The sequence below is a fragment of the Prionailurus bengalensis genome, chromosome A1 (genome assembly GCF_016509475.1).
Source record: "Prionailurus bengalensis isolate Pbe53 chromosome A1, Fcat_Pben_1.1_paternal_pri, whole genome shotgun sequence".
Taxonomy (NCBI): Eukaryota; Metazoa; Chordata; class Mammalia; order Carnivora; family Felidae; genus Prionailurus; species Prionailurus bengalensis.
Genome location: NC_057343.1, coordinates 142,332,921 through 142,346,911, shown reverse-complemented (window position 1 = coordinate 142,346,911; position 13,991 = coordinate 142,332,921).

The following is a 13,991-nucleotide window of genomic DNA, read 5'->3' as shown; positions in this document are numbered from 1 at the left end:
GGTAAGTTATTTTTTCAATTTGTTTTGTTGAAAATTTCAGATTGGTTAAGTTTATTCCTAAGTATTCTTTGCGGTGCTAATATAAATGCAATTCTTTTCTAATTTTACTTTCCAATTGTTCATTGCAAGTATATAAAAAATTGATTTTTGTATATTGATCTTATATCCTGCAACCTTGCTCAATCATTTATGAGTTCTAGTAGAGTGTTAGTGGATTAGTTAGCATTTTCTATATAAAAACTATAGCATCTACAAATAGAAAGTTTCACTTTTTTCCCCCTAATATATACCTTTTATTTATTTATTTTCTTACTTTGTTTATTTTGCTGACTGGTACCTCCAGTGCAGTGTTGAATACAAGTGGTGAGGGTGGCCATCCTCACTTTGTTCCTGATCTTGGGAGGAAAGCATTGTCTTCATTGTTTAAGTATGATGTTGGCTGTGGTTCTTTGGCAGATATCTTTTATCGGCTTGAGGAAGTTTCCCTCTATTTTTAGTTTATTGAGTGTTTCTGTCATGGAAGATGTTGGACTTTGTCAAATGTTTTTGCTTTGTCATTGTGATGATCATGTGATTTTGTTTTTTATTGTAATGATTCTGTGTATTACATTAATTGATTTTTGAATGTCAAATCAACCGCATTCCTCACTTGGTTATGGTATATAATTATACTTTTGTGTTGCTAGATTTAGTTTGCTAGTATTTTGTTGAGGATTTTGTATCTATATTTATAAAAAATGTGGTTGTCTTATAGTTTTCTTGTAATACCTTTGCCTGTTTTTGTTATATTGGGGTAGTACTTTCCTCATAAAATGGGTTAGGAAACATTTCTCTATTTTATATTTTTTGAAACAGTTTATGAGAAACTAGTATTCATTCTTTCTTTTATTATTAACTAAAGTTTATATGCAGATTTTCTTAATTGTTGTTGTTTTTTAATTTGTGAAAGGCTTCCTTCATCTAGTTAATTAACCCATTCATCATCTCATATCTTTTTATCTTTTTTTCCTTTTTTGGTGAGAACATTTAAGTTCTCTCTGAGCAAATTTCACTTATACAGTAGAGTCAGTATAGTATTATCAACTATAGTCACCATTTTTACATTAATTCTCAGACCTTACTCATCATATAGCTGAAAGTTTTACCAGCTTCTTCCTATTTTCCACATATTCTACCCCTTGGCAACCAATTTTCTACTGTTTCTACAAGTTTGACTTTTTTTTTAAATTAACATTTCACATATAAGTGATACCATGTAGTATTTGTCTTTCTCTGGCTGATTTTACTTAGCATAATGCTCTCAAGATCCATCCAGATTGAAAATGGCAGAATTTTCTTGTTTCTCATGGCTGAATAATATATCATTGTGTGTACCATATCTTATTTATCCATTCATCTGTTGATGACCCTTATGTTGTTTCCATATCTTAGCTGTCATGAATAATGTAGCAGTGAACATGAGCAGATCCTATTTTCATTTCCTTTGGATATATACCTAAAAGTGGAGTTGCTGGATCTCATGGTAGTTCTAATTTTAAACTTTTGAGGAACTCCCATACTCCAAACTCCCATTTTGTATTCCAGATCTTTAAATATTTGGTGAAATTCAGTGGTGAAGCCATCTGGACCTGGGCTTTTCTTTGTGAGTAGTTTTTGATTACTCATTCCATTTCTTTGTTATAATCTACTCTGATTGTTTACTTTTTCTTGATTCAGTTTTTGTAGTTTGTGCCTTTTGAGGAATTTGTCCATTTTACCTAAGTTATCTAATTCATTGGTATACAGTTGTTCTCAGTATTCTTTTATAATCCTTTTTATTTCTGTAAGTTTCGTAATTATGTCCCCTCTTTCATTTCTGATTCTACTAATTTGATTCTTCTCTCTCTCTCTGGTTAATCTAAATAAAGATTTGTCAATTTTGTTGATCTTTTTCAATTAACTGAATTTTAGTTTTATTGTTGTCTATTATTTTTCACTTATCTCTAATACTATTTCTTTCTTCTATTTTTTTTTTTTTTGCTTGATACGGCTTTTAATCCTTTTTTAAAAAATTTAAATCCAAGTCAGTTAACATATAGTGTAATAATAATTTCAGGAATAGAATTTAGTGATTCATCACTTACATATAACACCCAGTGCTCATCCCACCAAGTGTCCTCCTTCATGCCCCTCAACCCTTTAGCCCTTTCTCCCATCCAACACCCCTCCAGCATCCCTCCTTTTGTTCTCTGTATTTAAGAGTCTCTTATGGTTTGTTTCCCTCTCTGTTTTTATATTATTTTTGCTTCACTTCCCTTATATTCAGCTGTTTTATATCTTAAATGCCCCATATGAGTGAAATCATATATTTGTTTTTCTCTTATTGATCTATTTTGCTTAGCATAATGCATTCTAGTTCCATCTATGTTGTTGCAGATGACAAGATTTTATTATTTTTGATTGCCGAGTAATACTCTATTGTATATGTATACTACATCCTCTTGATTTATTCATCAGTCGATGGACATTTGGGCTCTTTCCATACTTTGGCTATTGTTGATAGTGCTGCTATAAGCATTGGGGTGCATGTGCCCCTTCGAATCAGCATTTTTACATCCTTTGGATAAATACCTAATAGTGCAATTGCTGGGCCGTAGGGTAGTTCTATTTTTAATTTTTTGAGGAACCTTTATACTGTTTGCACCAGTTTGCATTCCCACCAGCACTGCAAAAGGGTTTCTCTTTCTCCGCATCCTTGCCAACATCTGTTGTTGCCTGAGTTGTTAATGTTAGCCGTTCTGATGTGTGAGGTGGTATGTCATTGTGGTTTTGATTTGTATTTCCCTGATGATGAGTGATGTTGAACATCTTTTCATGTGTTGGTTATCTATCTGGATGTCTTATTTGGAAAAGTGTCTATTCTTGTCTTCTGCCCATTTCTTCACTGGATTATTTGTTTTTTGGATGTTGAGTTTGGCAAGCTCTTTATAGATACTGGATACTAATCTTTTATCTGATATGTCAGATAAAGCAAATATCTTCTCCCATGCCACCGGTTGTCTTTTACTTTTTCTGATTGTTTCCTTCGCTGGGAACTATTGGGACTTCTTCCCAATTTTTGCTTTTGTTTCCCTTGCCTCTGGAGAAATGTCAAGTAAGAAGTTGCTATGGCTGAGGTCAAAGAGGTTGTTGCCTGTTTTCTCCTCTAGTATTTTGATGGTTTTCTGTCTTACATTTAAGTTTTTCATCTGTTTTGTGTTTATTTTTGTGTATGGTATAAGAAAGTGGTCCAGGTTCATTCTTCTGCATGTCACTGTCCAGTTTTCCCAGCACCACTTGCTGAAGAGACTGTCTTTTTTTTCTGTTGGATATTCTTTCCTGCTTTGTCAAAGATTAGTTGGCCATAAGTTTGTGACTCCATTTCTGGGTTCTCTATTCTGTTCCATAGATCTGTGTGTCTGTTCTTGCACCAGTACCATACTGTCTTGATGATTAAAGCTTTGTAATACATCTTGAAGTCCAGAATTGTGATGCCTCCAGCTTTGGTTTTCTTTTTCAGGATTGGTTTGCTTATTTGGGATCTTTTCTGGTTCCATACAAATTTTAGGATTGTTTGTTCTAGCTCTGTGAAAAATGCTGGTGTTATTTTGATAGGGATTGCTCTTCTGTTTAAGTTTAGTTTCCTTTAGGTTAATATGTTATGGCAGGAGATTTGGTTATTTATTTGCGATCTTTCTTTTTTTGAGAGAGACAGAGAGAGAGAGAGAGAGGGAGAGAGAAAGAATGCAAGCAGGGGAGGGACAGGAGGGGGGAGAGAGAGAGAGAGAGAGAGAGAGAGAGAGAGAGAATGAGAGAATTTTAAGCAAGTTCCACACCCAATGTGGAGCCTGATGAGGGCTTGATCCCATGACCATGAGATCAGGATCTGAGTCAAAACCAAGAGTCAAACACTTAATTGACTGAGCCACCCAGGGGCCCTGAGATCTTTCTTAATATACACTTTTGCCACTATAAATCTCCCTCTGACCACTGCTTTAGCTTTATCTCACAAGTTTTGTTATGTTGAATGTTTTCAGTCATCTCGAAGTATTTTATGATTTCTCTTTTGAAATATTTTTTGACTCATTGGTTATTTAGGAGTGTGTTATTTAATTTCCATGTATTTGTAACTTGCCAAGTGTCTTTTTTCCCCACTACTGATTTTGAATTTCATTCCATTGTAGCCAAAGAACGTAATTTTTATTATTTTTAACCTTTTAAATTTATTGAAGTTTGTTTTGTAGGTTAGTATATGATCTCTTCTGAAGAATGTTTCACATGCATCTGAGAGGGATGTATGTTCTATAGTTGTTGGGTGAAGTATTCTCTAGCTGTCTTTCAGGTCTAGTTGGTTTTTCCCATGTCTTCTGTTTCCTTGTTGATTTTATATCTAGTTATTCTTTCCATTATTGAAAGCAGACTGTTTAAGTTACCAACTGTAATTGTTGAGTTGTCTGTTTTTCCCTTCATTTCTGGCAGTTTTTGCTTTGTGTGTTTTGGAACTCTATTATTGGAGGCATATACATTTATAAGTATGTTTTCCTGATTGATCAACTCTTTTGTGATTGTAGAAGTCCCTCTGTATCAAATTACATGGTTTTCTTTTAAAGGCTTTTTTGTTTTGTTTTGTTTTAGTAAAGCTACTCCAATTTTCAAATGATTTCTATTTCCACAATATATTTTTATTCACTTCTTTCAATCTGTATTTTTTAATTTTTAATTTTTAAAAATTTTTATTTTTGAGAGAAAGAGAGCATGAGCAGGAGAGGGGCAAGAGAAAGGGAGACACAGAATCTGAACCAGGCTCCAGGCTCTGAGCTGTCAGCACAGAGCCCGATGTGGGGTTTGAACTCACGAACCATGAGATCATGACATGAGCTGAAGTCAGACACCTAACTGACTGAGCCACGCAGGCACCCCTCAGTCTGTATTTTTAAATCTAAAGTGTGTTTTTTTTTTTTTAAATTTAATCGACAATCTCTGCCTTTTGATTGGATTGTTTAATCCATTTACATTTAGTGTTATTATTGATAGAGTTGGATTTACATTGGCCATTTTACTTATTGCTTTCTATATGTCTCATGTATTTTATATTCTTATAATTCTTCTTTACTCCTTTCTTTTGCATTTTGTGTATGTTTTTTAAGGTAGTATTTTAATGTCTTAAATGATTTTTTTTACTGTGTGTGTGTGTGTGTGTGTGTGTGTGTGTGTGGTTGCTCTAGGGTTTACTATCTACATCTCATTGGAATAAACTTCAGATTTATACTAGTTTAATTTCTGTGACATATAGAAATGTGTTTGCTATATTGCTCTATTTATTTCCCCCCATTTTGTGGTACTATTATACATATTATATCTATTAATGTCATAAACACAATAATACATTATTTTAATTATTAGTTTACCATCTGTAGTAATTTCTGTAGCCCAGTTGTATCCAACAAATTATGTCTCTTTCGAAAGAACATTTTCTGAGATCAGCATTTGATATTTGTTTTGATACCAAGAGGACTCTTTCTAGCTGTTTTATTCCTGTTTTCTCTTGCAAACTAATTACCTATCGTCTAATCTGTATTTTTCTTAAATCTGTTATTCTCTTCCTAATTGAATTTCACCACAGAGTCTACTGTTCATGAGAATACCTGAAGGTTTGAACCTCTTCATACTGTGTTGCAGATGCAGTGAGTTCATTTGGGAAGAGATTAGGCTTGCTTCTCCCACAGGCAAAATCTCTGAGGCAGCACTCTGCAGCTGGGGGTAGAGACAATGTAAAACTTCTCTCTGAGTGACACCCCTGATCTAAGAGCTGAGTGCTTAGTGAAGGTGGAGCCATTGGCCTGAGATCCTCTTGACTTGTTTCTCTTGTCATGGTACCATTGCCTCTTGAGTTGAGGCAAGGGTAATCAGGTCCCCATTATTCTCAGCATACCATGCCAAGATAGAGCCTCATTTCCACGAATGGGAGCAGGGAAGAAGAAGGCAGTTTTCACCTTTTGACCATATTTGCCCAGCACATGGCCTTAGCAGTAGGTTGCTCTGGGCAGGATGAAAAATGGCCAAGTTATTCTCCAGGAAAGCAAGCCATCCTGGGAGATGGGGGCAGAGGGAGCCCCGTGTTCTTAGCTGCAGCAGTCTTGAGTCTCTGCCTCATTAAGCTGGGAGTGGGAGGGAGGGAGCAGTCTTACTTTAAATACCGTAGAGTCTGGCCTTTATTAATGAACTTTCAGAGTTTTTTTTGAATACATGTTTCTTCATTTGATGTTTTCCCTTAGGACCATTTCCAGAGGCCCTAGAGGTTGCTTTTTAGTTATTTTCACCAGTTTCATTGGAGAGTGAGTTAGTTCACTGGAGCTCTTCATGCTATCATTCCAGAAGTCATTCTTTCATGATTTTTCCCCCTCTCACTGTTACTTTGAAAATATTTATCCTCATTGATACATACTTCTAGTTAATTCATTTTTACTACTTCATACTATTTTACTGCTACTGCATTTAATTTTTCCATGAATAGAGTACAGTTTATTTAGCTCTTTCTCTACTCAGGTATAATTAGGTTGCTTTCACCCTTTCATTAGAAACAATGCTGTAGTGTGCCTTTTTGTATGTATCTCATTTTGCACGTGTGCAAAGCCTCTCTATGATAAACCTTTTAAATAAAATATCTAGGTTGTTGTAATGTTAAGGCCAATTTTACTTAGTATTGCCAAAGTATCTTTTGAAATATTTAGTTGAATTTACACCTTCTCCATCCTTAGCAACATTTAGTGTTATAACACCTAGTAATTATTGCAGTTCTGATTAATGTAAACGATTCTCTTTGTTTTATTAATTTTCATCTCTTGATTACCACTGAGATTGGGCAACTTCTTATATTTTATTGGTGATACTTATTTCCTGCTTTGAAAATTATCTGTCTATACCCTTTGCCCGTTTTTCTGGTTTTGTTTTGTTTTGGTGGAGCTTGTGGGGGTGGAATGGGGATATTGATTTATAGGGGAGGTTTTTTTTTTTTTTAATTTTTTTTCAACGTTTATTTATTTTTGGGACAGAGAGAGACAGAGCATGAACGGGAGAGGGGCAAAGAGAGAGGGAGACACAGAATCGGAAACAGGCTCCAGGCTCTGAGCCATCAGCCCAGAGCCTGACGCGGGGCTTGAACTCACGGACCGTGAGATCGTGACCTGGCTGAAGTCGGATGCTTAACCGACTGCGCCACCCAGGCGCCCCTGTAAGGGAGGTTTTTATATTGAGGTGCCAATTCCTTTTTGGCTGTGTGGGTTGCAGAGTAATGATTCCAGTTTGGGAGCCATAGCTGATTGATGTACAAGGGACATGACCCAGGCTGGGCCAATACCGTTCTTTCCTTAATAATATGAAAGAGACTTTGAACACAGACAGAGCCTGGGGAATTATGTTTATAATTAGGTTCTGGAAAAAAGATCATTTCCTCAAGTCCCTTGTGATATTCTTGTTCTACCATTTCCAATGTCATCTCTTCCTTTGAGTCTGTGAAATATTCTAGTATCCTTTCAATACCCAACTACTTAATAAATATTATGGTACAGCCTTGGGTCGATTTCTTTCGCTTCTAACTACAAAAACAAATTTTAAAAAGTAACTTTAATACTAATGTCAAATTTCTGGCTTGAGTATTTCATCTCTTAATGGTGCTGTTAACCAAAGTAGGGATTATAGGTGAGGAGGAGGAAGTAACATTTGAGGAAAGGTAATTTGTGCAGTTTTGGACATGCTGAGTTCTGCTACCTATAGAGTACCCAAATAGAACTGCCCAGAAAGAATGTGAGAATGAGAAAGAAAAAAGACTAGACCAGAAATCTAGCCAACACTCACTCTTAAAGAATAGGAAAGGGAAGAGAAGGCATAAAGAGAGGTAGCCAGAGCTCTAGGAGAACTCATATAACCTAGGGGTGAAAGAGATTCAAGAAGGACTGAATAGTTAACAGAATTAATAAGAGGCCAAAATTTTAAGGAGGGAATAGTTAGTTATGATAGGTCAAGTAAGATTTGGCAAGACTGAGGGTAGAGCATTCTTTTGAGGAACTCGATATAAAAGGAAGCAGAAAGATAAGATGATATGTAGAAAGAGATGTGAGGTTTGGGAGGGGATGATTAAGATATGAGATACTGTACACATTTACATGTGAAGGAAATGGACTAGAAGAAGAAGCAAGTAAGACAAAAGAGAACATTATTTTTAGGAAACAGGAAGGATGGGGCAGAACACAGACAAAGGGGTTCTTCTAAGAAGGAAAGAGGGTAAGGATGTGTTTTGTTACATGGCAAATAATTATATACTGTGTAAGATATGCTTTGAAGTATGTGCAAAGTAAAAAGAGGCTGTAAGGGAGAGAGCTATTAAATCCCTGTCTAGTGTCAGGAAGACTTCATCCATTTGATGAAGCTCATTTTGATCTGATACAACTGACTGACTGCTTGTCTGTATAGCCTGAATACCCAGGGAACCACAGACATGAGCTTTGTCACTTCATGGTCCTTGGGATCAAGGATTTGTAGACTTTGATGCATTTTTTAGGCTCTTCTCTAACTATATTAAAATATGGCAGGTGGTAAAGAAAATGAATCTTGCTAACCTTACACTTTTTCCATAGCTCTATTCACAAATTCCATGAGGAGTCTCAGTTCTTCAGCCAAGTTACTCTCTGAGTCCAGAGGGCTTTCTTGCAATGCTTCCCAACTTCTTTCTTCTACATCGTGACCTACAGAAAAAAAAAAGATAATATTAATCCTGCCTACTGGGGTGAACATACTTCTCCCAACTGATGCCAGGGGCTCCTGCCTGTCTGCCTCAAGAGCTTCAATAGCTTGAGCACACTTGAACACACCTGTAACTCATTTGATGTGCTAGGGCATACCACTTGAGATCTCTGCTTTAAGATGCATTCTCTCACTCTTTTCTTTTCTCTTCCCTTTACTCTTTTCTTTTCTTTCTCTTTTTCTTTTATTCTTTCTTTCCTTCTTTCTTTATTCCTTCCTTCCTTCCTTCCTTCCTTCCTTCCTTCCTTCCTTCCTTCCTTCCTTCCTTCTGTTTCTGCTATGAGGTAAAGGAATTTTCTCTTCTACCATTAAAATCTTTACCAAAATGATTCAACAGGTAGTATGGAAGGATGCTTAAATGCCAAAAGGATAGCATTTGCTGTTCTTTTATATATCTTCTTCACAAATGTATAAATTAAAGAACCATATATATTCAAATATATTTTATAGGTCTCTAATTTATTGTAATGTTCTTTACAATATTCATTGTAAAGTTCTTTCCTGTTTCTCACTATATCAAATCTGGTATAGGTGTCAAAGCTTATTCTTTGACTCCTTTTCTTTTAGAAATTACAGATATTTTTTTCCCAAACTAGAGTGGTATAATGTGGGGAAAAACTATGTCATTATACTAGATATTATACCAAAATATATACTTAATACATTGATAAAGAAGGTTCAATGTAATAGAATCATTTATATATCCTAGTAGGAAATAAGTTATCTTTTTTTTAAAATTTCATAAATGCATTTTAGGCTGTTCTCCATGGATAGAGGCTATTATGGAATGTGATTTTTGTAATTAAAAAAATTCCTCATTTCCAGTTGGGCATAATTTTATCTTTAGTCTCTGGAGATTGAGAAGTATCATTAACTGTATGTGCCCTTTGTGTTTAGAAAAGTTGAAGATAAGAAATTGGCCTTTCCCATTTAAATTGTAACAAGAAGAAAAATACAGGAATGTGTTATGCAAGGAAGTGTTGAGTTGTATGGGAAATTGTGTTTTAAGACCTACTGTAGATCTATGTCGGTATCTGTGAAAGAGAGGATAATTAGTGCCTGCACTCTCAGTCATATCAGACTAAAGGTAATGGGGTGTAAGAAATGGTTCATTAGGCTCTCTCAAGTACTTTTACTGTGTCCATACTATTTATACCAGCAGAAAAAATTCAGTCTTTAAAATCAAGTCAAAGCATTAGCCTTAGATTCTTCAATATGAGAAATAACATTGAGTAATGATCCCTTAAAGTCAAATGAAAAAATGTACATAAAAAACCTACACAGTGTTTATTGGCTTATATGTCACCACACTGAATAGTTAAAATGTCTGACCTCCTCTCTTTTTGACTGTTGGCTCCACACCTGATGTGTCTCTAGGAGTTTGGGGTGAAGAAAGAGGTGAAGTCAGAAATCAGTTAGCTAATAAACACAATCAGTGTATAGGAATTTTAATTGAAAAGGAACTTTATTATAAAATGTCTCCTTACTTGAGGTGAGAGGGGGAGTATAGATGAGGGAAGCAGGCAATAATGAGGCCTCCATTCTCAGTCTTAGAAAAATTGCCTGTGGTGGTAGATAGGAAAATTAGGTTAATTAATAGAGGTTATAACTATCTTTCCACAAACTCATTCAAATGTTGCTCAAAGAGGTGTTGAGGCTGGGGCTCCTGGGTGGCTCAGTTGGTTGGGCGTTTCACTCTTGATTATGGCTCGGGTCATGATCTCACTGTGAGTTTGAGTCCTGCGTCTGGCCTGCTTGGGATTCTCTGTCTCACATTTTCTCTACCCCTCCCTCATTTACTCTCTCTCTCTCAAATATAAATAAATAAATTAAAAAAAGATAGGTATGGGGCACCTGGGTGGCTCAGTTGGTTAAGCGACTGACTTCGGCTCAGGTCATGATCTCACAGTCTGTGAGTTCAAGCCCCGCATCGGGCTCTGTGCTGACAGCTCAGAGTCTGGAGCCTACTTCGGATTCTGTGTCTCCCCCTCTCTATGCCCCTCCCCTATTCATGCTCTGTGTGTCTCTGTCCCTCAGTAATAAATAAATGTTAAAAAAAAAAGTATTGAGGTTGAGGTATAGGAAAGGGGAAGGATAGTGTGTTTGATGTTGCCTGGACCATATCTAGTTCTGATGAAAATGTCTCAAATCAGTCTCTTTAATCTTGCCCCTCTCCACTCCCCAGCCATCCTTCCTACTTCCTAAAACACTGCTGAAATGCACTTCTGAGTTTTGGAGTCAGTGCTGGGCAGGGATTAGTTGGAAATTCTGTGCCTGCTTATAGACCAGTTTCCCAGCTTATAGGAAGGAGGCCCCATGAAAAGTTGGTATGGCGGAGATCTATCACGTTAGTAATTTGGGATAAGTTGCATGTTTAATTCTTCTGTGAGTCTCTTTTTGCAAGTTTAGAATTAGGGGTAAAGTTGAATAATCTGTAATAGTTGAATGGTGTCTATGATATTCAGGTAAAGTTCAGAAGAACTCATCAGATGGGGAGAATCTTGGAGTAGATGACGACAGGTACTTGACTTGTGCCTGGTTTAGTCTTAATATTCCATGAGTTTCTGGACCACCTAAACCTTGCAGGTAGCTAAGCAAAAGTTGTGGAAACAACTCTATCCTTGATAGGAAGGGACCTCTGATTTTAAGTTCTTTGAGGACATTGACATCAACACAGTGGTTCTGTGGCACAAAGTACAATTGTTAGTAAGTGATTTTTTAGTTTAATTGGTATGACAGGACAGGAAGACTAGTAGACAGGGAAAAAAAAGCACAGGAAATACACAGGAACTGCTCGCTCCTTTGTGCAATAAAGGGACCATGTTTTCTATATCATTTTTGGGGCTGAATTAATATAAATGAAGAGATACACAGTGAAAATCAAATATTGCTACTGAAAAAAATTTTCAGCAGGTATTTTGGTCAAATAAATGCCAAGAAACTAGCTTGAGGGATTTTAAAAATGAAATTGGCTGCTTTGGGAAACTTTGCCTTGCCTCAAGTAAATGTTTCTGAAAGGGTAAAATTTCAGAATAGCAAGAGAAGATGTTTCTTGATAGGCAAAGTTTTCAGTACTTTTGAGGACTGATTTCTTATTTACTCACAAGACTGGTCTTCATTTACTGTCAAACTGGATCAGGAAATTTGGAAATGGCTAGGTAGAAATTGTCACTAGGAAATGCTTATAATTACTCAATGCTCTTTATCAGATATTAGGAGTTCTAAATTGGATTTAAAATCCTCGATCCAAAGGACCATCAAGTGACAACATGAAACAAGACAATAAAACCCTCTTGAACTAAACCCTCCTGAATTAAAACATTTTTTTTAATGTTTATTTATTTTTGAGAGAGAGAGAGAGACAGAGTGCGAGCAGGGGAGGGGCAGAGAGAGAGGGAGACAAAGAATCTGAAGCAGGCTCTAGGCTCCAAGCTGTTAGCACAGAGCCTGATGCAGGGCTCAAACTAATGAACCATGAGATCATGACCTGAGCCGAGGTCAGATGCTTAATAGACTGAGCCATGCAGGAGCCCCTTGAACTAACATTTTATTATTATTATTATTATTATTATTATTATTATTATTTTAAATTTTTGTTATATGTAATTTATTGTCAAATTGGTTTCCATACAACACCCAGTGCTCATCCCAACAGGTGCCCTCATCAATGCCCATCACCCATTTCCCCCTCTCCCCCAGCCCCCATCAACCCTCACTTTGTTCTCAGTATTTAAGAGCCTCTTATGGTTTGCCTCCTTCCCTCTCTAACTTTTTTTTCCCCCTTCCCCTGCCCCCTGGTCTTCTGTTAAGTTTCTCAGGATCCACATATGAGTGAAAACATATGGTATTGGTCTTTCTCTGCCTGACTTATTTCACTTAGGATAACACTCTCCAGTTCCATCCGTGTTGTTATAAAAGGCCATATTTCATTCTTTCTCATTGCCAAGTAGTATTCCATTGTATATATAAACCTCATCTTCTTTATCCATTCATCAGTTGATGGACATTTAGGCTCTTTCCATAATTTGGCTATTGTTGAAAATGTTGCTGTAAACATTGGGGTACAAGTGCCTGTATGCATCAGTACTCCTGTATCCCTTGGGTAAATTCTTAACAGTGTCATTGCTGGGTCATAGGGTAGATCTATTTTTAATTTCTTGAGGAACCTCCACGCTGTTTTCCAGAGCGGCTGCATCAGTTTGCATTCCCACCAGCAGTGCAAGAGGGTTCTCATTTCTCCACATCCTCGCCAGTATCTATAGTCTCCTGATTTGTTCATTTTAGCCACTCTGGCGTGAGGTGGTATTTCACTGTGGTTTTGATTTGTATTTCCCTGATGAGGAGTGACGTTGAGCATCTTTTCATGTGCCTGTTGGCCATCTGGATGTCTTCTTTAGAGAAGTGTCTATTCATGTCTCCTGGGCATGTCTTCTGCCCATTTCTTCACTGGATTATTTGTTTTTCAGGTGTGGAGTTTGGTGAGTTCTTTATAGATTTTGGTTATTAGCCCTTTATCTGATATGTCATTTGCAAATATCTTTTCCCATTCCATTGGTTGCCTTTTAGTTTTGTTGATTGTTTCCTTTGCAGTGCAGAGGCTTTTTGTCTTGATGAGGTACCTATAGTCCATGTCTGCTTTTAATTCCCTTGCCTTTGGAGTTGTGTTGAGTAAGAAATTGCTGCAGCTGATCAAAGAGGTTGTTTCTTGCTTTCTCTTCTAGGTTTTTGATGGCTTCCTGTCTCACATTTAGGTCCTTCATCCATTTTGAGTTTATTTTTGTGAATGGTGTAAGAAAGTGATCTAGTTTCATTCTTCTTCATGTTGCTGTCCAGTTCTCCCAGCACCATTTGTTAAAGAGACTGTCTTTTTTCCATTGGATATTCTTTCCTGCTTTGTCAAAGATTAGTTGGCCATACTTTTGTGGGTCCAATTCTGGAGTCTCTATTTTATTTCATTGGTCAATGTGTCTGTTTTTGTGCCAATACCATGCTGTCTTAATGATTACAGCTTCGTAGTAGAGGCTAAGGTCTGGGATTGTGATGCCTCCCACTTTGGTCTTCTTCAATATTACTTTGGTTATTCGGGGTCTTTTGTGGTTCCATACAAATTTTAGGATTGCTTGTTCTAGCTTTGAGAAGAATGCTGGTGCTATTTTGATTGGGATCACATTGAA